This window comes from Phoxinus phoxinus, assembly GCF_949152265.1.
Source record: "Phoxinus phoxinus genome assembly, chromosome: 17".
Taxonomy (NCBI): Eukaryota; Metazoa; Chordata; class Actinopteri; order Cypriniformes; family Leuciscidae; genus Phoxinus; species Phoxinus phoxinus.
In genome coordinates this window covers 33,517,952-33,531,784 of record NC_136892.1, presented here as the reverse complement: position 1 = coordinate 33,531,784, position 13,833 = coordinate 33,517,952, and the positions used below count along the sequence as shown (strand labels likewise).

The 13,833-nt window shown below is 37.7% G+C and overlaps 1 protein-coding gene across 5 annotated transcripts in view; it reads left to right on the top strand.

The window, feature by feature from the left end:
• Positions 1 to 13,833, top strand: part of znf462 (zinc finger protein 462) — a gene marked incomplete at its 3' end in the record, with an annotated part of 56,746 nt that overhangs the window by 1,875 nt on the left and 41,038 nt on the right. The gene's annotated exons all lie outside the window — the stretch shown is intronic.

Below are 13,833 nucleotides of genomic sequence, written 5' to 3'. Positions count from 1 at the left end.
CACCGCTGACCCACTTTCATGAAGATCCAGTCTAAAGCCGGTTCAGCTCGCTGGAGAATCGCTTGGACTGTAGTTCGCTCCTAAACCTGTGCTCTGTTTTCAGGAGTATCAAGCTTTATTTCCACAATGCAAAGTCTCAAAAGCAGCTTCACGAGACGTTATAAATCATGCAGACTTCATCAAATATGAAGTAAAGTCCACTTGAGAACACAGAGCATTCACAGAGTCTCGTGTTGTGGTGTTTGTAGATGATGAACGCTGTAGATGTTTATGACTCTCGGTGAGGTTATTGCACGTTCTGTATTGTCTCTTTGTCATGTTGAACACAGAAAACCAATGAATAGACACAAAGGCGTCTCATCTATTTTTAATGATAAACCAATGAGGATGAAGTTAACAGTGTAAACATGAGCTCCGTCCCAAACTAGAATGGAAAATGGACTATTTTGCCCCGTAGAAGTGTTAGTATTAGTGTGATCTGTTGTAGCGGTGATGTGAAACTCTTTTGCAGTGACTTGTGAGTGTTAATGTTGACTTGATTTCATGTGTAAAGCGACTGTGTTGTCCAGGTGTCGATCTATTCATCAGTGGACGATTGAAGGGTTTATTGCCTTAGTAAAACATTTAGACAATGCTAGTTTGTAAGCTGATATCCCAGATGTTCAACATTAGCATCTAACTGTTGATCGTTTCTTTGAGGATCGCAGTTTCTGTATTTTTTTCCAATGGGGAAAACGTCCTACATGCACATCATCATGGCCAGTGTTTTCATCCAGACACACATGGAAAGCTATAAGATCAAATCTAGTGAATCTAGTAAACTGTGCTATACATTTATAATATAAACAGCAGAAGTGTAAATAACTACAGTAAATTAAATGTTGTTTGAACCGTACACTTGTTTTTCAGGAACAGTTTATTCAATAGTCCACTGCAAACAATCTACTTACTATAAGTAACTTCACTTTACTGAACAGTCTACTAATACTCCAACGAGAGTTATCTGACATGTAGTTGCAAAGGTACTTGTAGTCAGTGTTTGTCTAAAGTGCACTATTGAAATAAAGTGTAACTGTTTTTTGTACTTTGCACACTCAGTTTGCTCGTGAGTCTGACGTTATTTGCACTAGTTAGTTGTTTCGTAGTTGAAGACGAAACTGAACAACAACAAACTTCTGGAGACCAAAACCTCAATTCATGCAAATGTCGACGAGGAGTTTAAAAAGAACGTTTAATCTAAAATCACATGCAAACTGGACAAAGATGTCAATCTAGATTAGCATACTTAGTGTTCGTGTCAAAAACCAAGTGTACTTTCAGCTTATGCACATCTAGTGGAGTCTGAAATATCGTAATTATGAGTTTTATGCACACGAATGACCAAATTATGTCGGAAACTCTGAACACGGAAAATATGTGTTGTATATCTGTTGACTTGTCTGCAATAAGCTTGAGTCGTATTAGTGTTTGTTGTGATTAAGTTTCGCTGCTTTCTAAAATTCTGGTATTGTATTTTATTTTAGGGCTGCTTGATTTTGGGGAAAAATAATATTTTTTAAATCACAAATTAATGTGACTATAAAGATATTATTAATTGTTGTTGTTTATTATGATGGTTATTATTACTAAATACAAATATTAAAGCCTAATAAAAAGAGTATTTAAGAAAAATAATATAATAATAGTTTTATATTTCATTACAACTGTAAAATTACAATACTAATATCTTGAATGGGACCTATTATGCTTTTCCACGTTTTCATCTTTAGTTAGTGTGTAATGTTGCTGTTTGAGCATAATTAAGATCTGCAAGATTACAAAGGCATTAGTATTGATGTAGTGTGTACTGGAGCTTTTGTACGGCTGTTCACCAATGCTTTTTTGGTTTTGTGATCGATTACCGTATTTTCCAGACTATAAGTCACACTTTTTTCATAGTTTGGCTGGTCCTGCGACTTATAGTCAGGTGCGACTTATATATCAAAATGTATTCATACTGACTGAGATGAACCAAGAGAAAACATGACCGTCTACAGCCGCGAGAGGGCGCTCTAGTTAGCGGAGTTGTTCAGAAGCGACACCGAGGAAGAACTCAATGGATTCAGTGTTGAGGAATGAGATCGGGAGCTTGGTAAACTTGCTGACCGGTAACTTGTTGGACTCGCTGGCTAATGTTAGTTTAGCCTATTCAGCCTCAGGTATATGTTCTTTATGCTATTGTGGAGCTGAATAACTGTTAATGTGTTACGCTAACACACCGGACACTATTCAGCCTGTTGTTCTGTGTGCTGTTGTGGAGCTGAATAACCTTTGCAGATTAAATCTCTGATCTTGGTCTTGGATTTTGTGAAATTAATTTTTAAATAAATGCGACTTATAGTCCAGTGCGACTTACATATGTTTTTTTTTCATCATATATGTTCCTCTTCATGACGCATTTTTTGACCGATGCGACTTATACTCCGGAGCGACTTATAGTCCGGAAAATACGTTTGTATAACCATAGTTTTCAGACAAATATTAAATGGTGGATAACATCGGATCTAAAATGTATAAGAAAATGTAAAAAAATGGAAAATCTGTGTTTGAAACCCGTTCAGCGACGAGATCCTCTCGTTCGGTAACATTGTCAGGGTCTGAATCAGGCCTGGATTGGTTTGAAATGGACGCCATCGTTAATATCTAAATCTGAGTAGAGCTCGCGGTTATAGAGGTTCGTGACATTTCCCGAAAACACACTAAAGCGCAGCCAATCACAACACACTGGGTCAGCTGACCAATCACAGCACAGCTCGTATTTCGGAAGGAGGGGCTTCATCGAAAACGACGCGTTCAACCAGACAGGAGCTGTAATAATGTAAAATATGTGAAAAATTATGTGTTTTTTGAACAATCAAGCATATTCTAATACAAAAACAAAATCAAGACTTCGTAAAGGGGCTTAACAGGAACCCTGTAATTTCTTAATTTTCAAACGTTAAACCATCAAGCTTTTATTTTGACGTAGTGAGCCTTAAAGCTGTTCTTGTGTTAACACACTTAATGAATGAGTGTGAGATAAAGACGACTGCTCTGGATCTCACGGAGGATTTACAGTCTGGATTCAGTAATGTGCTGATTTCATCTGAATAATGCCGTTATTAATAAGGCAGGAGATGTGTCTCATTGTTTCTTACGTCTCAGATGTTTCTCCTAAAACTGGAGACTGGATTAGATTGAGTTTGACTGGTTTGCCTCGCATGCGCTCGCTGGTGGCCTGAGAGAAGCGCTGCGTCTCAGATCGTGTTTAAGAGGCAGCTGAAGGGCTTCCATTTTGATGGTCGAGTGATTTGAGCTACAAAATGGACCTTTCAGCAGAAACTCTCAGAAGCGCTGAAGTTTGGAGTCGATCCTCAGGCAGCCGGACAGAGAAAGAGCCGAGACACACAAAAGCCAATTGAAATGGTCCAGTGGACGCTTTCTTGACATGATGCATTGGCTTATCTGAGTTATATAAGGTTCTGGAGGACATTAGAAACCGCCTGGAGTTCAGACTCGCTGGTTTATTCTCGTGAGCTGGTTCTCTTCATCATTAGTTGTGCTGTGGGTGTTTATAGAAGTTACAGTAGTCTGATGGTTTGAGGATTGGTGTGTTATTATTAGTTTAATTAGATTCTCTTCTCAGATGATCGCAGAAATGTGTGTTCACAAGCGTTCTGGTGCGAGTGTGTGTGTGTGTGTGTGTGTGTGTGTGTGTGTGTGTGTGTGTTTGAGATCCTCCAGACCAGTTTCGTGTTCCTCTGACGGATCTAGATGAAGGATGTTCTGTTGGACCACAAACCACATCTCTCTCTCTCTCTCTCTCTCTCTCTCTCTCTCTCTCTCTCTCTCCTCAAACCATTTGAGAGTCTTTATTCTGAGACTGTTTTTATGAACTTTGACATTAAACCTGCTCGTCCGTCCGTCACACACACACACACACACACACACACACACACACACACACACACACACACACACACACACACACACACACACACACACACACACACACACACACACACACACACACACACACACACATTTAAAATATATATTAATATAATAAATAAATGATAATAGTATTACTTTTATTATTAATATTAAGAATAAAAAAATATCTAACTTAAAGTACAGTGCAAACAAACCACGTTACCGTTATAAAATTTGGTTAATTCACCTGTCAACACAGTTTCTGATGTTAATAATAGTAATAATATACTTATATTAAATTATTTTTTTCATATTTTGGAAATAAGTCTCTTCTGCTCACCAAGGCTAAATTTCTTTCTATTCATCAGAGAATCCTGGTTCTGAATCATGGTTTCCACAAAACACGGTTTTCAACATTGATAACCAGAGCTCTTCTTGAGCATCGCACCGGATGATTCCTGTGATAAGTATAGAGTACAGATGAGTATAGATGAGTATAGAGTATAGATGAGTATAGATGAGTATAGAGTATAGATGAGTATAGAGTATAGATTAGTATAGATGAGTATAGAGTATAGATGAGTATAGAGTATAGATTAGTATAGATGAGTATAGAGTATAGATGAGTATAGATGAGTATAGAGTATAGATGAGTATAGATGAGCATAGAGTATAGATGAGTATAGAGTATAGATGAGTATAGATGAGTATAGAGTATAGATGAGTATAGATGAGTATGGATGAGTATAGAGTATAGATGAGTATAGATGAGTATAGAGTATAGATGAGTAAAGATGAGTATAGAGTATAGATGAGTATAGAGTATAGATGAGTATAGAGTATAGATGAGTATAGAGTATAGATGAGTACAGATGAGTATAGATGAGTATAGATGAGTATAGAGTATAGATGAGTATAGATGGGTATAGAGTATAGATGGGTATAGAGTATAGATGGGTATAGATGGGTATAGAGTATAGATGAGTATAGATGAGTACAGATGAGTACAGATGAGTATAGAGTACAGATGAGTACAGATGAGTATAGAGTATAGATGAGTACAGATGAGTATATATGAGTATAGAGTATAGATGAGTACAGATGAGTATAGATGAGTATAGAGTATAGATGAGTATAGAGTATAGATGAGTACAGATGAGTACAGATGAGTATAGATGAGTATAGAGTATAGATGAGTATAGAGTATAGACGGGTATCGATGAGTATAGATGAGTATAGATGAGTATAGAGTACAGATGAGTACAGATGAGTATAGAGTATAGATGAGTACAGATGAGTATAGATGAGTATAGAGTATAGATGAGTACAGATGAGTATAGATGAGTATAGAGTATAGATGAGTATAGAGTATAGATGAGTACAGATGAGTACAGATGAGTATAGATGAGTATAGAGTATAGGTGAGTATAGAGTATAGACGAGTATAGATGAGTATAGATGAGTATAGATGAGTATAGTGTATAGATGAGTATAGATGAGTATAGAGTATAGAGTTGGAGTCCTGTGATGAGTATAGAGTATAGATGAGTATAGAGTATAGATGAGTATAGAGTATAGATAAGTGTAGATAAGTATAGATGAGAATAGAGTATAGAGTTGGAGTCCTGTGATGAGTATAGGGTATAGATGAGTATAGATGAGTATAGATGAGTATAGAGTATAGATGGGTATAGATGAGTATAGATGAGTATAGATGAGTATAGAGTATAGAGTTGGAGTCCTGTGATGAGTATAGAGTATAGAGTTGGAGTCCTGTGATGAGTATAGAGTATAGATGAGTATAGATGAGTAAAGATGAGTATAGATGAGTATAGATGAGTATAGAGTTGGAGTTTGTGATGAGTATAGAGTATAGATGGGTATAGATGAGTATAGATGAGTATAGAGTATAGAGTTGGAGTCCTGTGATGAGTATAGAGTATAGAGTTGGAGTCCTGTGATGAGTATAGAGTATAGATGAGTATAGATGAGTATATAGTTGGAGTCTGTGATGAGAATAGAGTATAGATGAGTATAGAGTATAGAGTTGGAGTCTGTGATGAGAATAGATATGTATAGAGTTGGAGTCCTGTGATGAGTATAGATGAGTATAGACGAGTATAGAGTATAGATGAGTATAGAGTTGGAGTCTGTGATGAGTATAGAGTTGGAGTCTGTGATGAGTATAGAGTATAGATGAGTATAGAGTATAGAGTTGGAGTCTGTGATGAGTATAGATGAGTATAGAGTATAGATGAGTATAGATGAGTATAGAGTATAGATGAGTATAGAGTATAGATGAGTACAGATGAGTATAGATGAGTATAGAGTATAGATGAGTACAGATGAGTATAGATGAGTATAGAGTATAGATGAGTATAGAGTATAGATGAGTACAGATGAGTACAGATGAGTATAGATGAGTATAGAGTATAGGTGAGTATAGAGTATAGACGAGTATAGATGAGTATAGATGAGTATAGATGAGTATAGTGTATAGATGAGTATAGATGAGTATAGAGTATAGAGTTGGAGTCCTGTGATGAGTATAGAGTATAGATGAGTATAGAGTATAGATGAGTATAGAGTATAGATAAGTGTAGATAAGTATAGATGAGAATAGAGTATAGAGTTGGAGTCCTGTGATGAGTATAGGGTATAGATGAGTATAGATGAGTATAGATGAGTATAGAGTATAGATGGGTATAGATGAGTATAGATGAGTATAGATGAGTATAGAGTATAGAGTTGGAGTCCTGTGATGAGTATAGAGTATAGAGTTGGAGTCCTGTGATGAGTATAGAGTATAGATGAGTATAGATGAGTAAAGATGAGTATAGATGAGTATAGATGAGTATAGAGTTGGAGTTTGTGATGAGTATAGAGTATAGATGGGTATAGATGAGTATAGATGAGTATAGAGTATAGAGTTGGAGTCCTGTGATGAGTATAGAGTATAGAGTTGGAGTCCTGTGATGAGTATAGAGTATAGATGAGTATAGATGAGTATATAGTTGGAGTCTGTGATGAGAATAGAGTATAGATGAGTATAGAGTATAGAGTTGGAGTCTGTGATGAGAATAGATATGTATAGAGTTGGAGTCCTGTGATGAGTATAGATGAGTATAGACGAGTATAGAGTATAGATGAGTATAGAGTTGGAGTCTGTGATGAGTATAGAGTTGGAGTCTGTGATGAGTATAGAGTATAGATGAGTATAGAGTATAGAGTTGGAGTCTGTGATGAGTATAGATGAGTATAGAGTATAGATGAGTATAGATGAGTATAGAGTATAGATGAGTATAGAGTATAGATGAGTATAGAGTATAGAGTATAGAGTTGGAGTCTGTGATGAGTATAGAGTATAGAGTATAGAGTTGGAGTCTGTGATGAGTATAGATGAGTATAGAGTATAGAGTTGGAGTCTGTGATGAGTATAGAGTATAGAGTTGGAGTCTGTGATGAGTATAGAGTATAGATGAGTATAGATTATAGAGTTAGAGTCTGTGATGAGTATAGATTATAGAGTTGGAGTCTGTGATGAGTATAGATGAGTATAGAGTATAGAGTTGGAGTCTGTGATGAGTATAGATGAGTATAGAGTACAGAGTTGGAGTCTGTGATGAGTATAGATAATTATAGAGTATAGAGTTGGAGTCTGTGATGAGTATAGATGAGTATAGAGTATAGAGTTGGAGTCTGTGATGAGTATAGATGAGTATAGAGTTGGAGTCTGTGATGAGAATAGATGACGAGTAAAGAGTATAGAGTTGGAGTCTGTGATGAGTATAGATGAGTATAGAGTATAGAGTTGGAGTCTGTGATGAGTATAGATGAGTATAGAGTATAGAGTTGGAGTCTGTGATGAGTATAGAGTATAGATGAGTATAGATTATAGAGTTGGAGTCTGTGATGAGTATAGATTATAGAGTTGGAGTCTGTGATGAGTATAGATGAGTATAGATGAGTATAGATGAGTATAGATGAGTATAGAGTATAGAGTTGGAGTCTGTGATGAGTATAGAGTATAGAGTTTGAGTCTGTGATGAGTATAGAGTATAGATGAGTATAGATTATAGAGTTGGAGTCTGTGATGAGTATAGATTATAGAGTTGGAGTCTGTGATGAGTATAGATTATAGAGTTGGAGTCTGTGATGAGTATAGATGAGTATAGATTATAGAGTTGGAGTCTGTGATGAGTATAGATTATAGAGTTGGAGTCTGTGATGAGTATAGATGAGTATAGAGTATAGAGTTGGAGTCTGTGATGAGTATAGATGAGTATAGAGTATAGATGAGTATAGATGAGTATAGATGAGTATAGATTATAGAGTTGGAGTCTGTGATGAGTATAGATGATTATAGAGTATAGAGTTGGAGTCTGTGATGAGTATAGATGATTATAGAGTATAGAGTTGGAGTCTGTGATGAGTATAGATGAGTATAGAGTATAGAGTTGGAGTCTGTGATGAGTATAGATGAGTATAGAGTATAGAGTTGGAGTCTGTGATGAGAATAGATGACGAGTATAGAGTATAGAGTTGGAGTCTGTGATGAGAATAGATGACGAGTATAGAGTATAGAGTTGGAGTCTGTGATGAGTATAGATGAGTATAGAGTATAGAGTTGGAGTCTGTGATGAGAATAGATGACGAGGATAGAGTATAGAGTTGGAGTCTGTGATGAGTATAGATGAGTATAGAGTATAGAGTTGGAGTCTGTGATGAGTATAGATGAGTATAGAGTATAGAGTTGGAGTCTGTGATGAGAATAGATGACGAGTATAGAGTATAGAGTTGGAGTCTGTGATGAGAATAGATGACGAGGATAGAGTATAGAGTTGGAGTCTGTGATGAGTATAGAGTATAGATGAGTATAGAGTATAGAGTTGGAGTCTGTGATGAGTATAGAGTATAGATGAGTATAGAGTATAGATGAGTATAGAGTATAGAGTTGGAGTCTGTGATGAGTATAGAGTATAGATGAGTATAGAGTATAGAGTATAGAGTTGGAGTCTGTGATGAGTATAGAGTATAGATGAGTATAGAGTATAGAGTTGGAGTCTGTGATGAGTATAGAGTATAGATGAGTATAGAGTATAGAGTTGGAGTCTGTGATGAGTATAGAGTATAGATGAGTATAGAGTATAGATGAGTATAGAGTATATATGAGTATAGAGTATAGAGTATAGAGTTGGAGTCTGTGGAGCTCCAGTGTAATGTGTGGCGAGACTCATTGTGCTGTAGATCCAGCAGAAGCCCGTGGGTTTGCAGATGTGTGTTCTGTAGACGGTTCTGTTCGGCCCGAGCACAAGGCGTCCTTTCACAGCGAACAGCAGCGGCTTGTTGCTCTCGCTCACTGGAAGCGGCCAGTGTCCAAGTCTGATTAAATATTGAAGAAGTCGAAGCTCTCGTCGCGGAGTTAATATTAATGCATCTCTCGTCTTTCTGGCGTGTCGTGAGAGAGTCGTGTTGAACACAAGCAATGGGTCCAAAATGTGAACATTGGCATGTTGTGTTGCTATTTATAGAGTGTGTGTGTGTGTGTGTGTGTGTGTGTTTGAAATCCTTCAGCTTCATGGATCACGGTTCATGCCGACGTTGGTTGTTCTTGCAGGAACTCTTCACTTACTCTAATGCGTTTCATGCAGTTTCTGAAGGGCAAATTGTGTTGAATTCTGACCCTGGACCACATAACCAGTCACATGGGTCAATTTTCTGAAATTGAGATGTATACATCATATAAAGCTGGATAAATAATCTCTCCACTGATGTGTGGTGTGTTAGGATAGAACAATATTTGGTCGAGACACAACTATTGAAAATCTGGAATCTGAGGAGCAAAAAAATGTAAACATTGAGAAAATCTCCTTTAAAGTTGTGCATTTATGTTCACGATTGTGCTGCATTCACTCACAAAAATACATGTTTTATATATTTACGGTAGGACATTTACTAAATATCTTCATGGAACATTATCTTAATATCCTCATGATTTTTGGCATAAAAGAAAAATGGATAATTTTGACACATAATGTATAGTTGGCCCATGTGTGCAGATGACAATCAGTTTTGAGCATAATCTTATTAAACGCAAATCTATCGACAGTCTCGTCAATTAATCATACGCATATATTTTTGTGTGTATTTTGGTGTAAATTAAGCCTTTTGTAGTATCAGAAATATAATTTGAATGTAAGCTTCTGTTACTGTAAAACGTTTGTAAGCTCTTTAGATATTGTCATAGAAATCCTCCCATCAGTTGATATGCAGAATCATCTACAGTTTGTTTCGGGTTCAAGTCCTTCAGGTTAGTGAGTGAGTGAGCAACTGGTTCTTCCTGTACTGTACATGCCCAACACAGAGAGATCACACAGCTGTGTGTGTGTGTGTGTGTGTGTGAAGCTGTGGTGACCGAGGGACTCCAGCTTTATGGATGTAATATTCGCAGTCAAAATGTGAAATTATCAGAATACGTGATTAACAGTTTATGGGGCGGTAAGATTTCTTTAATGTTTCTGAGGAGTCTCACCAAACCTGTGTTTATTTGATCAAAATACAGTAAAAATTGTGAAATATTATTACAAAAACTGTTTTCTATGTGAATATATAATAAAGTGTAATTTATTCCTGTGATCAGAAATCAGTATACCGGTAATATCTTTGATGCTCAAGACACATTTATGATTATTATTATCAGTGTTGAAAATGTTTTGGTGGAAACGAAACGTGATACATTTTATTTTTCAGGATTCTTTGATGAATAGAAAGTTCAAAAGAACTCGTTCTATGGTTATGAAAGTATCTGATCACGAAATATTGTCTCTAAATGATTTGATTCTGAAGTGACTCACAGATCAGAGCAGAACGATGAAACATGCCGGCATCCACAGTTAGTTCTGCAGCGGGTACTGTTGAACGCTGGGAAGTTTCATTACGCTCGTATGAAATGACATTTATTTGCTGTAAACGTCGAACACGACAAACTAAATGTAAATGTGTAAATGTTTCTGGTGACAGTAGTTTCTTTGAGCGTGAGATAGAAGGATATTGAAATGATTAAAAGTGAAGTATGCGGCCGTGTCTTCAGTAAACAGTGTTTTGAGTCGTCGCTGTGAAGCTCCCGGGTGTTGTCCTCCTCCAGCGGAGAGTGTCCTCCAGTGATGATCTGCGGTCCACAGCGAGCCGTGTCTCGTCTTCTTCAGGCTTTGATGTTCTATGCGGTTTGATGGAGACACTGGTTGGCTCGAGAAGCGGCCCGAATCAGGCCAGAGACCGAGAGAGAACAGCAGAACTGGAACTGAAGGCTTCCTGAGGGAAAACACTTCCTGGTTATTTTGCAATGTTTTGGTCCGGAGCGTTTCTGTCTTTTCTTCTTACGGTCGCTCGCAGCGCTCGGAGGACCTCGCTGGTGGTGATGCGGGACATTAATGACACCATGTAGATCTTAACCTCTTGACCTCAGAGTTTGTGTAGTGTCGTGTACTGTAGTAGGGCTGCACGATATTGGAAAAAAATTACATTGCGATATTTTTTTCCCCAACGATATATATTGCGATATTGAGAGCCATAACTCCAGGCTAAAGACAATAATTACCATTCCATGATATTAATAATTTCACTAATAAGCAAGCTTCATTACAAGTGACAAAAAGGTCACTTAATATTTTATTCCAAAATTAGAACATTTCAGTAAACACAAAAGCAGAACACATTTTTAAATAAAACTGCAGCTTTACACCAACCCCCTGATTGGTTTACAACAATATAACTTACAATAAATATATTTTTTATAAAACAACTAAAGCATTTTGGTTCACAATCTTTTAAGTCAACTTTTCTTAGCCAAAGTGCCAAAGTAAAACAGTGTTGGTGTTGGTCATCATAATCATATGAAATAAACAAAATTATATAAAACTTTAATATATTTAGTATTAAATCTTCTAAACAGATTAGAGAACATGTTTCTGTAAACAGAAAAGCCGAACACATTTAAACAGCAGCTTTACCGCCTGTCAGCGCCGCCGCTCCACGCGCATCAAGAGCTGAGGGGGCACCAAAAAAATAGCCTAATGAAAAATCAATAATTCTAATGCCGATATTATTATAGATACAGACATCCTGAGTCTCCCGCATATTGATAGCGGCTCACTGATGCCCGCGAATTAGTTAAAATCTCCGGAATCTAGAGCGAGCGTGCCCGCGAGACTCTGTGAGAGACTGTGCTCCAAACCGCGCAGCGCGTGCACGGCAGAGAGGGAGAGAGAGCAAGAGACCGCGCGCGTGCCTCATGAAGCGCGTAATATCTCCTGCTGGTGCTACTGTGCTACTACCCTTCACATCGCATGTTCCGGCGATGTGACTATCGCTCACTCGCACATCGCGATGTCGATGTTAAAATCGAATATCGTTCAGCCCTATACTGTAGTGTACTGTAGTGTACTGTAGTATTGTGTAGTGTTGTGTACTGTACCGTAGTGTAGTGTAGTGTAGTGTACTGTAAAGTGTACTGTAGTGTACTGTACTGTATAGTGTACTGTATAGTGTACTGTAGTATTGTGTACTGTAGTATTGTGTACTGTATAGTGTACTGTAGTATTGTGTACTGTATAGTGTACTGTAGTATTGTGTACTGTAGTATTGTGTACTGTATAGTGTACTGTAGTATTGTGTACTGTATAGTGTACTGTAGTATTGTGTACTGTAGTGTACTGTAGTGTACTGTAATGTAGTGTAGTGTAGTGTAGTGTATACTGGAGTAAGGTGTAGTGTATAGTGGAGTAAGGTGTAGTGTAGTGTATAGTGGAGTAAGGTGTAGTGTAGTGTAGTGTATAGTGGAGTAAGGTGTAGTGTAGTGTATAGTGGAGTAAGGTGTAGTGTAGTGTAGTGTATAGTGGAGTAAGGTGTAGTGTAGTGTAGTGCGGTGGTGTAGTGTAGTGTAGTGTATAGTGGAGTAAGGTGTAGTGTATTGTAGTGTATAGTGGAGTAAGGTGTAGTGTAGTGCGGTGGTGTAGTGTAGTGTAGTGTATAGTGGAGTAAGGTGTAGTGTAGTGTAGTGTAGTGCGGTGGTGTAGTGTAGTGTAGTGTATAGTGGAGTAAGGTGTAGTGTAGTGTAGTGTATAGTGGAGTAAGGTGTAGTGTAGTGTAGTGTAGTGCGGTGGTGTAGTGTAGTGTAGTGTATAGTGGAGTAAGGTGTAGTGTAGTGTAGTGTAGTGCGGTGGTGTAGTGTAGTGTAGTGTATAGTGGAGTAAGGTGTAGTGTAGTGTAGTGTATAGTGGAGTAAGGTGTAGTGTAGTGTAGTGTATAGTGGAGTAAGGTGTAGTGTAGTGTATAGTGGAGTAAGGTGTAGTGTATAGTGGAGTAAGGTGTAGTGTAGTGTAGTGCGGTGGTGTAGTGTAGTGTAGTGTATAGTGGAGTAAGGTGTAGTGTAGTGTAGTGTATAGTGGAGTAAGGTGTAGTGTAGTGCGGTGGTGTAGTGTAGTGTAGTGTATAGTGGAGTAAGGTGTAGTGTAGTGCGGTGGTGTAGTGTAGTGTAGTGTATAGTGGAGTAAGGTGTAGTGTAGTGTAGTGTAGTGCGGTGGTGTAGTGTAGTGTAGTGTATAGTGGAGTAAGGTGTAGTGTAGTGTAGTGTAGTGCGGTGGTGTAGTGTAGTGTAGTGTATAGTGGAGTAAGGTGTAGTGTAGTGTAGTGTATAGTGGAGTAAGGTGTAGTGTAGTGTAGTGTATAGTGGAGTAAGGTGTAGTGTAGTGTAGTGTATAGTGGAGTAAGGTGTAGTGTATAGTGGAGTAAGGTGTAGTGTAGTGTAGTGCGGTGGTGTAGTGTAGTGTAGTGTATAGTGGAGTAAGGTGTAGTGTAGTGTAGTGCGGTAGTGTAGTGTAGTGT